This window comes from Pseudophryne corroboree, chromosome 9, assembly GCF_028390025.1.
Source record: "Pseudophryne corroboree isolate aPseCor3 chromosome 9, aPseCor3.hap2, whole genome shotgun sequence".
Taxonomy (NCBI): Eukaryota; Metazoa; Chordata; class Amphibia; order Anura; family Myobatrachidae; genus Pseudophryne; species Pseudophryne corroboree.
Genome location: NC_086452.1, coordinates 187,249,453 through 187,262,824, shown reverse-complemented (window position 1 = coordinate 187,262,824; position 13,372 = coordinate 187,249,453).

Genomic DNA, 13,372 nt, shown 5'->3' with positions numbered 1-13,372 from the left:
GGCAGCAGAACCTTGCACAACGTTGAAATTCTCCACTGCGCTTGAGACAGGTGCATTCCACCTCCTATATCGTGCTCAATTGTATAGGCTTGAATGGCCTTTTGCTGCTCCTCCAACCTCTGAAGCATATAGAGGGTTGAATTCCACCTCGTTACCACTTCTTGCTTCAGATGATGGCAGGGCAGGTTCAGTAGTTTTTGGTGGTGCTCCAGTCTTCTGTACGTGGTGCCTGTACGCCGAAAGTGTCCCGCAATTCTTCTGGCCACCGACAGCATCTCTTGCACGCCCCTGTCGTTTTTTTAATAATTCTGCACCACCAAATTCAAGGTATGTGCAAAACATGGGACGTGCTGGAATTTGCCCATATTTAATGCACACACAATATTGCTGGCGTTGTCCGATGCCACAAATCCACAGGAGAGTCCAATTGGGGTAAGCCATTCCGCGATGATCTTCCTCAGTTGCCGTAAGAGGTTTTCAGCTGTGTGCGTATTCTGGAAAGCGGTGATACAAAGCGTAGCCTGCCTAGGAAAGAGTTGGCGTTTGCGAGATGCTGCTACTGGTGCCGCCGCTGCTGATCTTGCGGCGGGAGTCCATACATCTACCCAGTGGGCTGTCACAGTCATATAGTCCTGACCCTGCCCTGCTCCACTTGTCCACATGTCCGTGGTTAAGTGGACATTGGGTACAGCTGCATTTTTTAGGACACTGGTGACTCTTTTTCTGAGGTCTGTGTACATTTTCGGTATCGCCTGCCTAGAGAAATGGAACCTAGATGGTATTTGGTACCGGGGACACAGTACCTCCAACAAGTCTCTAGTTGGCTCTGCAGTAATGATGGATACCGGAACCACGTTTCTCACCACCCAGGATGCCAAGGCCTCAGTTATCCGCTTTGCAGTAGGATGACTGCTGTGATATTTCATCTTCCTCGCAAAGGACTGTTGGACAGTCAATTGCTTGGTGGAAGTAGTAAAAGTGGTCTTACGACTTCCCCTCTGGGATGACCATCGACTCCCAGCAGCAACAACAGCAGCGCCAGCAGCAGTAGGCGTTACACGCAAGGATGCATCGGAGGAATCCCAGGCAGGAGAGGAATCATCAGAATTGCCAGTGACATGGCCTGCAGGACTATTGGCATTCCTGGGGAAGGAGGAAATTGACACTGAGGGAGTTGGTGGGGTGGTTTGCGTGAGCTTGGTTACAAGAGGAAGGGATTTACTGGTCAGTGGACTGCTTCCGCTGTCACCCAAAGTTTTTGAACTTGTCACTGACTTATTATGAATGCGCTGCAGGTGACGTATAAGGGAGGATGTTCCGAGGTGGTTAACGTCCTTACCCCTACTTATTACAGCTTGACAAAGGGAACACACGGCTTGACACCTGTTGTCCGCATTTCTGTTGAAATACCTCCACACCGAAGAGCTGATTTTTTTGGTATTTTCACCAGGCATGTCAACGGCCATATTCCTCCCACGGACAACAGGTGTCTCCCCGGGTGCCTGACTTAAACAAACCACCTCACCATCAGAATCCTCCTGGTCAATTTCCTCCCCAGCGCCAGCAACACCCATATCCTCCTCATCCTGGTGTACTTCAACACTGACATCTTCAATCTGACTATCAGGAACTGGACTGCGGGTGCCCCTTCCAGCACTTGCAGGGGGCGTGCAAATGGTGGAAGGCGCATGCTCTTCACGTCCAGTGTTGGGAAGGTCAGGCATCGCAACCGACACAATTGGACTCTCCTTGTGGATTTGGGATTTCGAAGAACGCACAGTTCTTTGCGGTGCTACTGCTTTTGCCAGCTTGAGTCTTTTCATTTTTCTAGCGAGAGGCTGAGTGCCTCCATCCTCATGTGAAGCTGAACCACTAGCCATGAACATAGGCCAGGGCCTCAGCCGTTCCTTGCCACTCCGTGTGGTAAATGGCATATTGGCAAGTTTACGCTTCTCCTCCGACAATTTTATTTTAGGTTTTGGAGTCCTTTTTTTTACTGATATTTGGTGTTTTGGATTTGACATGCTCTGTACTATGACATTGGGCATCGGCCTTGGCAGACGACGTTGCTGGCATTTCATCGTCTCGGCCATGACTAGTGGCAGCAGCTTCAGCACGAGGTGGAAGTGGATCTTGATCTTTCCCTAATTTTGGAACCTCAACATTTTTGTTCTCCATATTTTAATAGGCACAACTAAAAGGCACCTCAGGTAAACAATGGAGATGGATGGATACTAGTATACAATTATGGACGGACTGCCGAGTGCCGACACAGAGGTAGCTACAGCCGTGGACTACCGTACTGTACTGTGTCTGCTGCTAATATAGACTGGTTGATAAAGAGATGTAGTAGTATGTATGTATAAAGAAGAAAGAAAAAAAAACCACGGGTAGGTGGTATACAATTATGGACGGACTGCCGAGTGCCGACACAGAGGTAGCTACAGCCGTGGACTACCGTACTGTACTGTGTCTGCTGCTAATATAGACTGGTTGATAAAGAGATGTAGTAGTATGTATGTATAAAGAAGAAAGAAAAAAAAACCACGGGTAGGTGGTATACAATTATGGATGGACTGCCGAGTGCCGACACAGAGGTAGCTACAGCCGTGAACTACCGTACTGTGTCTGCTGCGACTGGATGATAAATAATGATATAAAAAATATATATATATCACTACTGCAGCCGGACAGGTATATATTATATAATGACGGACCTGCTGGACACTGTCTGTCAGCAGAATGAGTTTTTTATAGAATAAAAAAAAAAACACCACACAAGTGAAGTCACACGACGAGTGTTTAACTTTTTCAGGCAATCACAATATAGTATACTACTAACTATACTGGTGGTCAGTGTGGTCAGGTCACTGGTCAGTCACACTGGCAGTGGCACTCCTGCAGCAAAAGTGTGCACTGTTTAATTTTAATATAATATGTACTCCTGGCTCCTGCTATAACCTATAACTGGCACTGCAGTGCTCCCCAGTCTCCCCCACAATTATAAGCTGTGTGAGCTGAGCACAGTCAGATATATATACATAGATGATGCAGCACACTGGGCTGAGCAGTGCACACAGATATGGTATGTGACTGAGTCACTGTGTGTATCGTTTTTTTCAGGCAGAGAACGGATATATTAAATAAAACTGCACTGTCTGGTGGTCACTGTGGTCAGTCACTAGTAAACTCTGCACTCTCTACACTTCTACAGTACTCCTAAGCTCCAGTAAATCAGGTCAATCTCTCTCTCTCTCTCTCTTCTAATCTAAATGGAGAGGACGCCAGCCACGTCCTCTCCCTATCAATCTCAATGCACGTGTGAAAATGGCGGCGACGCGCGGCTCCTTATATAGAATCCGAGTCTCGCGAGAATCCGACAGCGTCATGATGACGTTCGGGCGCGCTCGGGTTAACCGAGCAAGGCGGGAGGATCCGAGTCTGCTCGGACCCGTGAAAAAAACCATGAAGTTCGGGCGGGTTCGGATTCAGAGAAACCGAACCCGCTCATCTCTAGTATTTCTATTTGCAGTAACTGGTCCCTGTGTGTTCCAGTCACCGCACCTCGGAGCCCATCTATTGGACATTCATTTGTGGGAATACAAGATACATGTCAGGTCATTCAGCACTCCAGTCAGATATACCAGTGTATGCAGTGTATGCACAGCGTGAGGGCTGTGTCATGTAATAATAATGTACATGGAGTGAAGCTTCAATATCCCTGTATGATGTATGTAAGCCATCTGTCCTTATTCCTTCAACCTGTCACATTTATTGCTTTCATTCACTTGGCTGGCATATACATGCTGTATGCTTAGTTATATATAGATGCACCTGTAAAATACTATATACATAATATATATACTACTTATACATAATCATTATATTGAAAAAAATGATATTTTATTATTCCATTTATACTGTGCAATAAATGGTTATGGTTAGTATTGTATACTTCTTTGGCATCTTGCTCTCTCCCATATCACGCTGCTGCTTCTCTCGTCTGACCATTGCCCTCGTTGCACCATGACTGGATACCGGCCAGAAGGTCTTAAACGTGTGGTAGAATAGGTTACAGCTGTAGCCCTGTCTGCGGCCAGTGTGAATGTGCTGCACTAGGGACGGGAGGGAAGGGAATTGCTGACAGCAGGCAGCACAGCCAAATCCATTCCCCTTTGGCACGGTATAAGCAGACACCCTGAGGATGTCCCAGGTGCTGAGAGTCACCATGTCTGTAGCAGTTGTGATGTTTTGCTCAGACATTTGCTGCCTTTTGGCTGCGTTCTCCTCTAATAGTCTTTCTATCATTAACCGTCTCTCAGACGCAGAACTCTTCTCGCTCTTTATAATATGAGGCAGAGTCTCTACACTGGGGTCTGAATCAGTAGAATGACGAGAAGAACGGCAACAGCATAAGTAACGCCACCACGGAATATTCGGTCTCCCATTGCTGGAACGGTGCCTGCCTATAAGAGGATAAAGGATAAGGATAGTGCAGATAGGCAGCCAATTGTATTGCAGCTTTACTGGCCCTTTGTCATAACTGCCAATATCTACAAACACTGATTTACAGAACATAAGCAGCAATCTTTGTAAATAACAAAGAAAATAATAAAATATATTCTCTCTGCTTCATAGTACACGTTTCCTGAATTATACAGTAATATACTGTATCATTACAGTGATACAGGGCCGAAATAAAGAACAACATGGGCCTGGGGCTATAAATGATCATTGGGCATAATTTGAGAGACAGAGGAGGTGTGATCTGTCTATGTGGGTGTGGCCAGAACCATGTCTCTCTCCCCAACACTCTCTCTCCTTCTGCTCCTCTCTTTCCGCTCTATATTGCTGGCCATGCCTGTATAGCGTGCAGCCCAGCAGTGCATTGTGCAGTGAGAGAGGACTGCTGCAGCAACCTCCTCTTTCTCACTGCTTGTATGCTCTGCTGTACAGGCGCAGCCAATGGTAGTGGGCAGAGCAGTGGCGGCGATCGTAGACCTGGGCCCACACCGAGTCTCTCCGTCTGGCCTGGGTAAATAATCTCTCCTTGCACAATCTCTCCTTGCACAAACTGCCTCTACAGAGGCAAGATGTCCACCTCATCCTCATCGTCCGATTCCTCACCCCTTTCACTGTGTACATCCTCCTCCTTACAGAGTATTAATTCATCCCCACTGGAATCCACCATCACAGGTCCCTGTGTACTTCCTGGAGGGAATTGCTGGTAAATGTCTCCACGGAGGAATTGATTATAATTCATTTTGATGAACATCATCTTCTCCACATTTTGTGGAAGTAACCTCCTATGCCGATCTCTGACAAGGTGACCGGCTACCCTAAACACTCTTTCGGAGAACACACTGGAGGGGGGGCAACTTAGGTAAAATAAAGCCAGTTTGTGCAAGGGCCTCCAAATTGCCTCTTTTTACTGCCAGTATACGTACGGACTGTCTGACATGCCTACTTGGATGCTGTCACTCATATAATCCTCCACCATTCTTTCAATGGTGACAGAATCATGTGCAGTGACAGTAGACGACATGTCAGTAATCGTTGGCAGGTCCTTCAGTCCGGACCAGATGTCAGCACTTGCTCCTGACTGCCCTGCATCACCGCCAGCGGGTGGTTTTGGAAATTGTATCCTTTTCCTGGCAGCTCCAGAGATACAACGTAGGCTTTAAACCTAGGATCAAGCATGGTGGCCAAAATGTAGTGCTCTGATTTCAACAGATTGACCATCCATGAATCCTGGCTAAGCGAATGAAAGGCTCCATCCACAAGTCCCACATGCATAGGGGAATCGCTCCGTTTTAGCTCCTCCTTCAATCTCTCCAGCTGCTTCTGCAAAAGCCTGATGAGGGGAATGACCTGACTTAGGCTGGCAGTGTCTGAACTGACTTCACATGTGGCAAGTTCAAAGGGTTGGAGAACCTTGCACAACATGGAAATCATTCTCCACTGCGCTTGAGTCAGGTGCATTCCCCCTCCTTTGAATGGTCTTTGCTGCTCCTCCATCCTCTGAAGCATATAGAGGGCTGAATTCAACCTCGTTACCACCTTTTGCTTCAGCTGATGGCAGGGCATGTTCAGGAGTGTTTGCTGACGCTGTGGCTGAATGCCGAAAGTGGCCCGCAATTTTTCGGGCCACTGACAGCATCTCCAGCACGACCCTGTCGTTTTTAAAAAAAATTATACACCACCAAATTAATTGTATGTGCAAAACATGGGACGTGCTGGAATTTGCCCACATGTAATGCATGCACAATATTGGTGGCGTTGTCCGATATCACAAATCCCCAGGAGAGTCCAACTGGGGTAAGCCAATCTGTGATGATGTTCCTCAGTTTCTGTAAGAGGTTGTCAGCTGTGTGCCTCTTATGGAAAGCGGTGATACAAAGCGTAGCCTGCCTAGGAACGAGTTGGCGTTTGCGAGATGCTGCTACTGGTGCCGCCGCCGCTGTTGTTGCTGCGGGAGGCAATACATCTACCCAGTGGGCTGTCACAGTCATATAGTCCTTAGTCTGCCCTGCTCCACTTGTCCACATGTCCGTGGTTAAGTGGACAGTGGGTACAACTGAATTTTTTAGGACACTGAGAACACTTTTTCTGACGTCTGTGTACATTCTCGGTATCGCCTGCCTAGAGATGTGGAACCTAGATTGGATTTGGTACCGGGGACACACTAACTCAAGCAGTTCTCTAAGTCCCTGTGAACTAACGGTGGATACCAGACGCACATCTAACACCAACATAGTTGTCAAGGCCTGAGTTATCTGCTTTGCAACAGGATGACTGCTGTGATATTTCATCTTCCTCGCAAAGGACTGTTGGACAGTCAATTGCTTACTGGAAGTAGTAGAAGTGGTCTTCCGACTTCCCCTCTGGGATGACGATCGACTCCCAGCAGCAACAACAGCAGCAACAGCAGCAGTAGGCGTTACACTCAAGGATCCATCGGAGGATTTCCAGTTAGGAGAGGACTCAATCAGACTTGCCAGTGACAAGGCCTGCAGGACTATTGGCGTTCCTGACTAAGGAGGAAATTGACATTGAGGGAGTTGGTGGTGTGGTTTGCAGGAGCTTGGGTACAAGAGGAAGAAGGGATTTAGTTGTCAGTGGACTGCTTCCGCTGTCACCCAAAGTTTTTGAACTTGTCAATGACTTCTGATGAATGCGCTCCAGGTGACGTATAAGGGAGGATGTTCCTAGGTGGTTAACATCCTTACCCCTACTTATTACAGCCTGACAAAGGCAACACATGGCTTGATACCAGTTGTCCACATTTCTGTTTAAATAATTCCACACCGAAGAGGTGATTTTTTTTTTTTTTGTATTTTGACCAGGCATGTCAATGGCCTTATTCATCCCACGGACAACAGGTGTCTCCCCGGGACCCTGACTTAAGCAAACCACCTCTCCATCAGAATTCTCCTCGTCAATTTCCTCCTCAGCGCCAGCAACACCCATATCCTCATCCTGGTGTACTTCAACAGTGACATCTTCAATTTGAATATCAGGAACTGGACTGTGGGTGCTCCTTCCAGCACTTGCAGGGGGCGTGCAAATGGTGGAAGGAGCCACCTCTTCCCGTCCAGTGTTGGGAAGGTCAGGCATCGCAACCGACACAATTGGACTCTCCTTGGGGATTTGTGATTTAGAAGAACGCACAGTTCTTTACTGTGCTTTTACCAGCTTAACTCTTTTCATTTTTCTAGCGGGAGGATGAGTGCTTCCATCGTGATGTGAAGCTGAACCACTAGTCATGAGGAACATAGGAGAGGGCCTTAGCCGTTCCTTGCCACTCCGTGTTGTAAATGGCATATTGGCAAGTTTACGCTTCTCCTCAGACGATTTTAATTTCGATTTTTGGGTCATTTTACTAGTGATGAGCACCGGAAATTTTTCGGGTTTTGTGTTTTGGTTTTGGGTTCGGTTCCGCGGCCGTGTTTTGGGTTCGAACGCGTTTTGGCAAAACCTCACCGAATTTTTTTTGTCGGATTCGGGTGTGTTTTGGATTCGTTTTTTTTTTTTTTTTAAACCCTAGAAAACAGCTTAAATCATAGAATTTGGGGGTCATTTTGATCCCAAAGTATTATTAACCTCAATAACCATTATTTCCACTCATTTTCAGTCTATTCTGAACACCTCACAATATTATTTTTAGTCCTAAAATTTGCACCGAGGTCGCTGGATGACTAAGCTCAGCGACCCAAGTGGCCGACACAAACACCTGGCCCATCTAGGAGTGGCACTGCAGTGTCACGCAGGATGGCCCTTCCAAAAAACACTCCCCAAACAGCACATGACGCAAAGAAAAAAAGAGGCGCAATGAGGTAGCTGTGTGAGTAAGATAAGCGACCCAAGTGGCCGACAAAAACACCTGGCCCATCTAGGAGTGGCACTGCAGTGTCACGCAGGATGTCCCTTCCAAAAAACACCTCCCAAACAGCACATGACGCAAAGAAAAATGAAAGAAAAAAAGAGGTGCAAGATGGAATTGTCCTTGGGCCCTCCCACCCACCCTTATGTTGTATAAACAGGACATGCACACTTTAACCAACCCATCATTTCAGTGACAGGGTCTGCCACACGACTGTGACTGAAATGACGGGTTGGTTTGGACCCCCACCAAAAAAGAAGCAATTAATCTCTCCTTGCACAAACTGGCTCTACAGAGGCAAGATATCCACCTCATCATCATCCTCCGATATATCACCGTGTATATCCCCCTCCTCACAGATTATCAATTCGTCCCCACTGGAATCCACCATCTCAGCTCCCTGTGTACTTTGTGGAGGCAATTGCTGCTGGTCAATGTCTCCACGGAGGAATTGATTATAATTCATTTTAATGAACATCATCTTCTCCACATTTTCTGGATGTAACCTCGTACGCCGATTGCTGACAAGGTGAGCGGCGGCACTAAACACTCTTTCGGAGTACACACTTGTGGGAGGGCAACTTAGGTAGAATAAAGCCAGTTTGTGCAAGGGCCTCCAAATTTCCTCTTTTTCCTGCCAGTATAAGTACGGACTGTCTGACGTGCCTACTTGGATGCGGTCACTCATATAATCCTCCACCATTCTTTCAATGGGGAGAGAATCATATGCAGTGACAGTAGACGACATGTCCGTAATCGTTGTCAGGTCCTTCAGTCCGGACCAGATGTCAGCATCAGCAGTCGCTCCAGACTGCCCTGCATCACCGCCAGCGGGTGGGCTCGGAATTCTGAGCCTTTTCCTCGCACCCCCAGTTGCGGGAGAATGTGAAGGAGGAGATGTTGACAGGTCGCGTTCCGCTTGACTTGACAATTTTGTCACCAGCAGTTCTTTGAACCCCAGCAGACTTGTGTCTGCCGGAAAGAGAGATCCAAGGTAGGTTTTAAATCTAGGATCGAGCACGGTGGCCAAAATGTAGTGCTCTGATTTCAACAGATTGACCACCCGTGAATCCTTGTTAAGCGAATTAAGGGCTCCATCCACAAGTCCCACATGCCTAGCGGAATCGCTCTGTGTTAGCTCCTCCTTCAATGTCTCCAGCTTCTTCTGCAAAAGCCTGATGAGGGGAATGACCTGACTCAGGCTGGCAGTGTCTGAACTGACTTCACGTGTGGCAAGTTCAAAAGGTTGCAGAACCTTGCACAACGTTGAAATCATTCTCCACTGCGCTTGAGACAGGTGCATTCCACCTCCTATATCGTGCTCAGTTGTATAGGCTTGAATGGCCTTTTGCTGCTCCTCCAACCTCTGAAGCATATAGAGGGTTGAATTCCACCTCGTTACCACTTCTTGCTTCAGATGATGGCAGGGCAGGTTCAGGCGTTTTTGGTGGTGCTCCAGTCTTCTGTACGTGGTGCCTGTACGCCGAAAGTGTCCCGCAATTCTTCTGGCCACCGACAGCATCTCTTGCACGCCCCTCTCGTTTTTTAAATAATTCTGCGCCACCAAATTCAAGGTATGTGCAAAACATGGGACGTGCTGGAATTTGCCCATATTTAATGCACACACAATATTGCTGGCGTTGTCCGATGCCACAAATCCACAGGAGAGTCCAATTGGGGTAAGCCATTCTGCGATGATCTTCCTCAGTTGCCGTAAGAGGTTTTTAGCTGTGTGCGTATTCTGGAAAGCGGTGATACAAAGCGTAGCCTGCCTAGGAAAGAGTTGGCGTTTGCGAGATGCTGCTACTGGTGCCGCCGCTGCTGTTCTTGCGGCGGGAGTCCATACATCTACCCAGTGGGCTGTCACAGTCATATAGTCCTGAGCCTGCCCTGCTCCACTTGTCCACATGTCTGTGGTTAAGTGGACATTGGGTACAACTGCATTTTTTAGGACACTGGTGAGTCTTTTTCTGAGGTCTGTGTACATTTTCGGTATCGCCTGCCTAGAGAAATGGAACCTAGATGGTATTTGGTACTGGGGACACAGTACCTCCAACAAGTCTCTAGTTGGCTCTGCAGTAATGATGGATACCGGAACCACGTTTCTCACCGCCCAGGATGCCAAGGCCTCAGTTATCCGCTTTGCAGCAGGATGACTGCTGTGATATTTCATCTTCCTCGCAAAGGACTGTTGGACAGTCAATTGCTTGGTGGAAGTAGTAAAAGTGGTCTTACGAGTACGGCTTCCCCTCTGGGATGACCATCGACTCCCAGCAGCAACAACAGCAGCGCCAGCAGCAGTAGGCGTTACACGCAAGGATGCATCGGAGGAATCCCAGGCAGGAGAGGACTCGTCAGAATTGCCAGTGACATGGCCTGCAGGACTATTGGCATTCCTGGGGAAGGAGGAAATTGACACTGAGGGAGTTGGTGGGGTGGTTTGCGTGAGCTTGGTTACAAGAGGAAGGGATTTACTGGTCAGTGGACTGCTTCCGCTGTCGCCCAAAGTTTTTGAACTTGTCACTGACTTATGATGAATGCGCTGCAGGTGACGTATAAGAGAGGATGTTCCGAGGTGGTTAACGTCCTTACCCCTACTTATTACAGCTTGACAAAGGCAACACACGGCTTGACAAATGTTGTCCGCATTTCTGTTGAAATACTTCCACACCGAAGAGCTGATTTTTTTGGTATTTTCACCAGGCATGTCAATGGCCCTATTCCTCCCACGGACAACAGGTGTCTCCCCGGGTGCCTGACTTAAACAAACCACCTCACCATCAGAATCCTCCTTGTCAATTTCCTCCCCAGCGCCAGCAACACCCATATCCTCCTCATCCTGGTGTACTTCAACACTGACATCTTCAATCTGACTATCAGGAACTGGACTGCGGGTGCTCCTTCCAGCACTTGCAGGGGGCGTGCAAATGGTGGAAGGCGCATGCTCTTCACGTCCAGTGTTGGGAAGGTCAGGCATCGCAAACGACACAATTGGACTCTCCTTGTGGATTTGTGATTTCGAAGAACGCACAGTTCTTTGCTGTGCTTTTGCCAGCTTGAGTCTTTTCATTTTTCTAGCGAGAGGCTGAGTGCTTCCATCCTCATGTGAAGCTGAACCACTAGCCATGAACATAGGCCAGGGCCTCAGCCGTTCCTTGCCACTCCGTGTGGTAAATGGCATATTGGCAAGTTTACGCTTCTCCTCCGACAATTTTATTTTAGATTTTTGAGTCCTTTTTTTACTGATATTTGGTGTTTTGGATTTTACATGCTCTGTACTATGACATTGGGCATCGGCCTTGGCAGACGACGTTGCTGGCATTTCATCGTCTCGGCCATGACTAGTGGCAGCAGCTTCAGCACGAGGTGGAAGTCGATCTTGATCTTTCCCTATTTTTGGAACCTCAACATTTTTGTTCTCCATATTTTAATAGGCACAACTAAAAGGCACCTCAGGTAAACAATGGAGATGGATGGATACTAGTATACTTATGGATGGATGAGCGACTGCCGACACAGAGGTAGCTACAGCCGTGGACTACCGTACTGCGTCTGCTGCTAATATAGACTGGATGATAATGATATAAAAAATATATATATATATCACTACTGCAGCCGGACAGGTATATATTATATAATGACGGACCTGCTGGACACTGTCAGCACTGCAGACTCCTAAAGTAAGCTACTAGTATCAAGAAGATAGAAGAAAAAAAAAAACACCACAGGTAGGTGGTATACAATTATGGATGGACGAGCGACTGCCGACACAGAGGTAGCTACAGCCGCGGACTACCGTACTGCGTCTGCTGCTAATATAGACTGGATGATAATGATATAAAAAATATATATATATATCACTACTGCAGCCGGACAGGTATATATTATGTAATGACGGACCTGCTGGACACTGTCAGCACTGCAGACTCCTAAAGTAAGCTACTAGTATCAAGAAGATAGAAAAGAAAAAAAAAACACAACAGGTAGGTGGTATACAATTATGGATGGACGAGCGACTGCTGACACAGAGGTAGCTACAGCCGTGGACTACCGTACTGCGTCTGCTGCTAATATAGACTGGATGATAATGATATAAAAAATATATATATATCACTACTGCAGCCGGACAGGTATATATTATATAATGACGGACCTGCTGGACACTGTCAGCAGCACTGCAGACTCCTAAAGTAAGCTACTAGTAGTATCAAGAAGATAGAAGAAAAAAAAACACCACAGGTAGGTGGTATACAATTATGGATGGACGAGCGACTGCCGACACAGAGGTAGCTACAGCCGTGGACTACCGTACTGCGTCTGCTGCTAATATAGACTGGATGATAATGATATAAAAAATATATATATATCACTACTGCAGCCGGACAGGTATATATTATATAATGACGGACCTGCTGGACACTGTCAGCATCACTGCAGACTCCTAAAGTAAGCTACTAGTAGTATCAAGAAGATAGAAAAAAAAAACACCACAGGTAGGTGGTATACAATTATGGATGGACGAGCAACTGCCGACACAGAGGTAGCTACAGCCGTGGACTACCGTACTGCGTCTGCTGCTAATATAGACTGGATGATAATGATATATAAAATATATATATATATCGCTACTGCAGCCGGACAGGTATATATTATATAATTAATGACGGACCTGCTGGACACTGTCAGCAGAATGCGTTTATAGAATAAAAACACCACACGACGAGTGTTTAACTTTTTCAGGCAGACAATCACAATATACTGGTGGTCAGACAGTGGTCACTGGTCAGTCACACTGGCAGTGGCACTCTGGCAGCAAAAGTGTGCACTGTTAAATAATATGTACTCCTGCTACTGCTCCCCAGTCTCCCCCACAATTAAGCTGTGTGAGCACTGAGCACTCAGCACAGTCAGATATACATAGATGATGCAGCACACTGAGGCTGAGCACAGATATGGTACACTGTTACTGTGTCACTGTGTATCGTTTTT